Source organism: Apaloderma vittatum, unplaced genomic scaffold, assembly GCF_000703405.1.
Source record: "Apaloderma vittatum isolate BGI_N311 unplaced genomic scaffold, ASM70340v1 scaffold15146, whole genome shotgun sequence".
NCBI lineage: Eukaryota > Metazoa > Chordata > Aves > Trogoniformes > Trogonidae > Apaloderma > Apaloderma vittatum.
Genome location: NW_009722390.1, coordinates 50972 through 56971, shown reverse-complemented (window position 1 = coordinate 56971; position 6000 = coordinate 50972). Strand labels below are relative to the sequence as shown.

The following is a 6000-nucleotide window of genomic DNA, read 5'->3' as shown; positions in this document are numbered from 1 at the left end:
TCCTGCTGAGTTAGTTTTGCAGGGGAACTAAAGGAGAGTATTCTTTCCTGCAGTTTTGGAAGTTCATTAATTTAATAAAATAGGAACTAATATTCCCTCCCTTCCCTTTTGCTTCTAGATTTCAGTCTTGTTTATATGTGTAATATTTAACATTGTGACAAAGAGTCTATTTTACTAAGCATCCAAATTCGTGAGCTGCAGGCTAGTGCCTCTGTCTAGGTATCGGGTACACTGATGGTTGTGGCATGATTCATCTACTCCCTGTCCAGAGAAAAGGCTTTGTAGAGAGTATGACTTACGCTTGTTTGGGGCTTTTTTGGGGTATTTTAGTTTTCAAAGGTGCACAGTACCCTCTTGAGGTTTTATTTTTGTTGTTGTTTTGTTTTGCTTTATTTGTCCCCAGCTGTTCCAAACAACAGATGGAAATAGTCTGCTTTTAGGACTTTATAACGTCCAAAAGCCCTTACGACACGTATTAGGACAAGAAAGGGGGTACAGGTTGGCAGTCTGAGGTTGGTTTACTTTCAGGTGAAAGACTTAAATGTCACAGAGAGTGGCTTGGTTGTTTCGTCCCGCTGAGGAGTTCTAGTCATGGAACTGTACTCCACCGTGTTTAACTGTTACACAAACAGCACACAAATCTTGTGACTTCTGTACAGAAGAACAAGTCAGGAGGTACAGGCTGCTCTGGGTGGAAGAGAAAATGAAGACAACATTCCTTAGTGCAATAAAGGAGCAGCTACATGTTGTGATTGCTTAAGTATGCTCAGGTGTCTGTGTGTTATCTCAGAGTCTTAGCAGGAAGGCAATAGTGAGGGAGATGCTTCAGGGTGCCTGGGAGGTTCTTCTGTGGAATATTTTTTTCTAAAAAGGAGAAATAATAAATCAAAATTAACATTAGTCAAAAAGTGCACAAGAACCTTGTAGAATAGCGCAAGAGTGCAACAGGATTCTTACATCGCATTTGATAGGGAAATGGGAACCTTTGCAAGGAAGGTAGCATCTGTGTATTGAATGAAAAAAGCAGCATTTAAAATGCTTATGGGTAGAAGAAAACCGTTAACAGTCTTACAAAGAAATTAAGCTTTCAAACACAAGTTCTTATTGTCCTTGTTCCCCAACTATATGTTTTACTGTTTTTTCAAAAGGTGGTAAGATATTTTTCAGGAGACTGTTCCAAGTTGTCTTAGACTTTGTGGCACGTTCCACCTGCTTATTCTTAGTGTGTGGCACTCAGCAAATTGTTCTCTTTGTGACAATGCAAAGAGTGTTACTTTGTTGACCAATCTTCCATTGATATTTTCTTTCGGTTGCAGACTTGAAGTTGTAATAATAGATGTTGTGTCTAGGTAGGCTGTGTATGTGCTTATTTGCTACACAGCTATCTACAACTAAGTTTTTCAGCTTGGAAGTATTCATCATGTGGATCTTAATGCCCCATAAAAATGTTCAGAGATTTATTATTTTTAACCTGAGACAAAAATGAAGATATTGAAGAAAGGGAAAACCCCATGAAATTAGGAGAATAAATTTACTGTGAATAGGATACATAGAAGTTACACAGTTTGGAGACTATTACCACCTCTAACCATCTTACATTAAAATAGTTAGGAAAACTGCTGCTGGAAAGGCAGTTCAGTGTAGTAACTGATGGTACTGAGCACCTAGAAACTGAAACAAAGTAATTCCAAGAAACTGCATGAGAGGTTGTGCCAGGTGGGAAGGTCAAAATCCATCAGGAGTGAGGAAACAAAAGATACCAAGTCTGAAGGAAGCACTGTGATTTTTTCCCCTTCATCCTTAAGAACGAGGTTCAGCTGGTCCTTGTGCTGCCACAGAAGTCAATATGGGTACGTAAAAGCAAGCAAATGGGAAGGATTAAGCCATCGCCGTCTTAGCGTGCTGGTTGCCTGCTGGGGTGATGACTGTGCCTTCCCTTGTGATGGATAGAGCTGTCCGGATTTGTGTTTGGTACATGCAGTTGGTTTGGTTTGATGAGCTGTCATATTTAGATTTAAACTCTCTACCATCGCTATCACCCCATGCTACCTCAGATCCTTCTTATTAGGACTGTCAGGTGTACTCGTTCGTTACGTTTTGGAGGACTGGTTTACAGTGACAAAAGGCCATTACTTATGGCAGCATTTAGTCAGGCCTCTTTGCTGCAGTGTAAATGCCCAAATTTAAACTGCAATTTTGCAGAATGAACAAGAGCTCTTGCCTCTGCTACAGCTCGCTGAACTGTTTGCATCTTAAGAATTGGAGCCTTAAGTCGGGTTGGTTTAATCAGTCACTCCGGTGCAAATACTGATGAAATCACCAGGTTTTGCAGTTCTGCTTACAGGTGCTTTTCCCTCAGGGTATAACCACTGCTTTTATTTCATTCCTAAATAATGTTTTTCCATGATTGGAGGACTATCAGTAAAGTCAACAATGTATTTTTGTTTTTATTTCAGATTCTGAAGGAAGCTGCAAAGGGTGTGTATGCGTAATAAGGGAAGGAGAAACTGATCAATTGTTTAAAAAAAATTTCTATGACGCTTAAAGGATTTTTCTGTATCAAAAGTTGCTGACAACCATTTAATATTTTAGAATTCCTTAAGTTACGAAGCCTTTTTTTTGTTTTAACAATGGAAATCCACTCCTTTCTCTTAATCTTTGCATGTTGTAGCCTTCCAAAAGATTGTACATAGTTAAAAGCATGTTACTGAACCAACACAGATGTTCCTGTACTAAGAGATTTACTTCAAAGTGAGGTGTTTCTTGTAACAGCTTCAGGCTAACTAGAATCACTGCTTTTTCAATTGAAGAGTTGCAGCTGGTCTCTGCCTTTGTGGTCCACTGACAGGGGGTGTGACTGCTGCTGTTTCACCTGCTACCCACCCTGCACAACAAATAATGCATGACTTTTGGGTAGGTTGGCTTGACTTACCGATTCAGAGGAGGACTAACCCCTTCAAGTTATTTTCCTGTAGCATTAGCAAGCTGAAGGATCTCAGGAAATTACCAGAGGAACTGGTGAAATGTGGGAAGAGTGTTTTTTTTGAGTGTGTTTGTGTTTGCAAGGATAGAATGACACATCCTTCTTTCAGCAGCTACAAATAAGTAAAATGTATAATGTGACTCTAGATATTCTGGGGTTTATATCAGTACAAGTCACTGCTTCCCAAAGAGAGTTTCCTCCTAAATAAATCTTCATTCCATTCTGTGACCAGGTATTCGCTGTGTGCTGTTGCTAGATTCTCCCAGGTTGGCATTTGCATCGTGGGACATCTGTCAGAGGTAGCTGTGGCGTCAGCACACCACGTCCTGGAATCCTTTTACTTTCTGTGATTGAGTGTTCTTTTTTGCTGCTTTCAAAGCCAGAAAAGACTGTCACAGATAAAATCGGGCTCTGTGTTGCACAGAGCATAGCTGAGAATAATCAAGGGACAGTGGTTGGTCTACAAAGCTGCAGTGACATGCTGGGATTGTGGGCAAAAGAGGATGAGGGCCGACCAGGCAGGGCTTTGCAGGTGCTCTTTTTTCATCAAGACCTCATACGAGCATTATCTGTAGAGGAAGAGTCCACAGGCAGAAAGGGGAAGTTACATTATACAGATGTGGCCATGATTCAGGTTACTTGGGGTTTGGTTTTTTTACAAACTTAAAGCAAGAAAGGATACATATTTCTGTCTTACTGCCACTGTTCAATAATGGGTTGCAGTCTCAAAATATAAATGGGAAGCACAGGCCTGAGTAGTTCCCCAGGGAGTCTTTTCTTTTTAAGGGAGCAAGTTTATTGGGGAGAAAGGTTTTTTTAGTTTTTTCTTTTTGGTTGGTTGGGTTTTGTTTGTTATTTTAAGGAAAACAGCAACCTCAGGTGAACAACAGTTCTTGGATTATTTACTGCAGCGACTCTTTTGTGAAGTTATAACATTCCAGGAAGAAACTATGTTTGAGCTTGAAAACCATTCATGTTCTTCCTTGTTAAATTTAGGAGACTTCTGCTTAAATAGGGGAATATTTAAGACAGGTATGCTTGGGCTGGTTAGAGATCTGATTAGAGAACAATGCAGAGTTAGGAATTTCTTGGCAAAATCTGTGAACTTAGTACTCACAATACTCATCTTTTCTGAAGTTGTGGAGTCCATGACCTATCTTGTGAAAGGGGTGCCACGAAAACGTTACACCAAACGCTTCACAAAACACCCACCCCACCTCATTTGTCGTTTACATGTAAGAGCAATCTGCCTGAAGTCCAGTGAGAGCATTTCTGGGCGTTAACAGCTCTAAATGTTGAGGTTTTCATTAGCAGAGATCTAGTAAAAGTCACTCATCAGAATAATGTAGAGAGAAGAGCATGTTCTGGTACAACGTTAGGAAGATGAGGAGAAGGAAAAGCAGAATTTCCAAGTTTAAGAAGTGAACTTTGTAGTTACACGTTTTGTGTCAGAGCTGAACTGTGCAATTGCTGTTCCTGCTTCTGTTTTGGGAAGAAAATGTCTCATACTGCTATTATATTGTTTTCAGAGGAGTGTAAAGAAAAGGTTGAAGCCTTGACAGCTATGACAAAGTCCAGTGCCATAATGTGTCACCAGATAAGTGATACTGTATAGTCTGTGGCAGTCAGCAAAGCATAGCAGCCACTATTTATGTGTCAACTTTAAAAGAGAGGAAGTGTTACCCGAAGGAGAGAGAATATCAGAATTTGACAGCCTGGTAGACATCTGAGGTGAAATGTCATCTTTTGAATAGATTTAGCTTACATATTCATTTTATGTATTGAGATTTGAAGTTCCAGCCTTTAAATACTCATTTTGTTACTTTATGGCACTTAAAAACATTATGCCTGAGAGCAGAGCAAAATTTTCTGCTACAGCAGATGATGTTAAAGGTTAGGCCATAATAGCTTAACATTATTATTGAAAGCCACCTTTTTTTTTTTAATTTGTGTATTATTGGATTTCTCCTCTATTACATAAAATGATTTTCGTGTTTCCTAGGCTTGCTGTTAAGTCCCTGTTGCAGCTTAAAACTTTAAATTAAAGCCTTGTTTGTACTTCTGTATGAGTGGCATACATAATGTATGGGAAGTGACTGTGTACTCTCTTTCTTGAATACTCTTATCGCTTTATATCACTTGGAACACAAGGGAACAGAGCAGAGATGCTTCAGTATTTATTTTAATGATCTTGGAAGAACAGAAGTTGTTAGAGTTCAAACAATATTTTCAGCTTGGCGTTTATGGGGAACAGCATGCTTTGAAACAGAGACACTGTTTTTTCCTTATCAAGAAAACATTTTACATTCTGAAGTCAGTGTGAAACTTTCCACTCAAGTGTGAATTACAAAGCTTTGATTATTTGACTAAAAGATCACTTTTTGTGATTTCACAATGAGTCTCAAGCGTTAGACTAAAGTTGGTAAAACCTTGATGCTGTTTCATCCATTCTGTCTGTCCTTGTTTTTATGTGAAATTGGTAATAAACCCAATTATTTTCTAACAGTTTTACTTCAAAAATAATATTCTATAATTCTAAAGCCACAGTTTCAGAATTTTAATGATTTTAATCTAGAAACTGGTAGAAGGTAGCCATCTCATACAGATTGCCTGGATGTAGGGGAAAGATGGAGGCAAAAGGCTGAACTGTGACCTTCATCTTGTGTTCCCTAGCTGTAGCGCAAGTTGTGTGTTCTCTGCGTTTTGCCTTAAACACAGTATGTAAATAACATCTGGTGCCTGGATCCCTAAATCAGGAGGAAACAAACTGCACTATTGCACAGGAAGATGGCGAATGTGCTGTTCTCTCCTTGATCTTACTTCAGCCCATTTATATGGCAGAATATGGGACTCTGAAGGATGTGGCATGCTTTCGTGCCCACCATGAAGAACCTTTTGCACCTTTTAAAACTAGATGTACGACACATGAAAGGGGATGTGGAGTGTGTGGGTGGGTTCATCTAAGCCCTGGGCAGGTGACGTTGCGTTCGGAACTGGCAGCTGCAACTTAGAAGAGA

At 39.5% G+C, this 6000-nt stretch overlaps 1 protein-coding gene across 1 annotated transcript in view; it reads left to right on the top strand.

Moving 5' to 3' along the window:
* PARG (poly (ADP-ribose) glycohydrolase) overlaps nucleotides 1–6000 on the top strand; it is a 59829-nt gene that overhangs the window by 19060 nt on the left and 34769 nt on the right. The window lies entirely within an intron of this gene.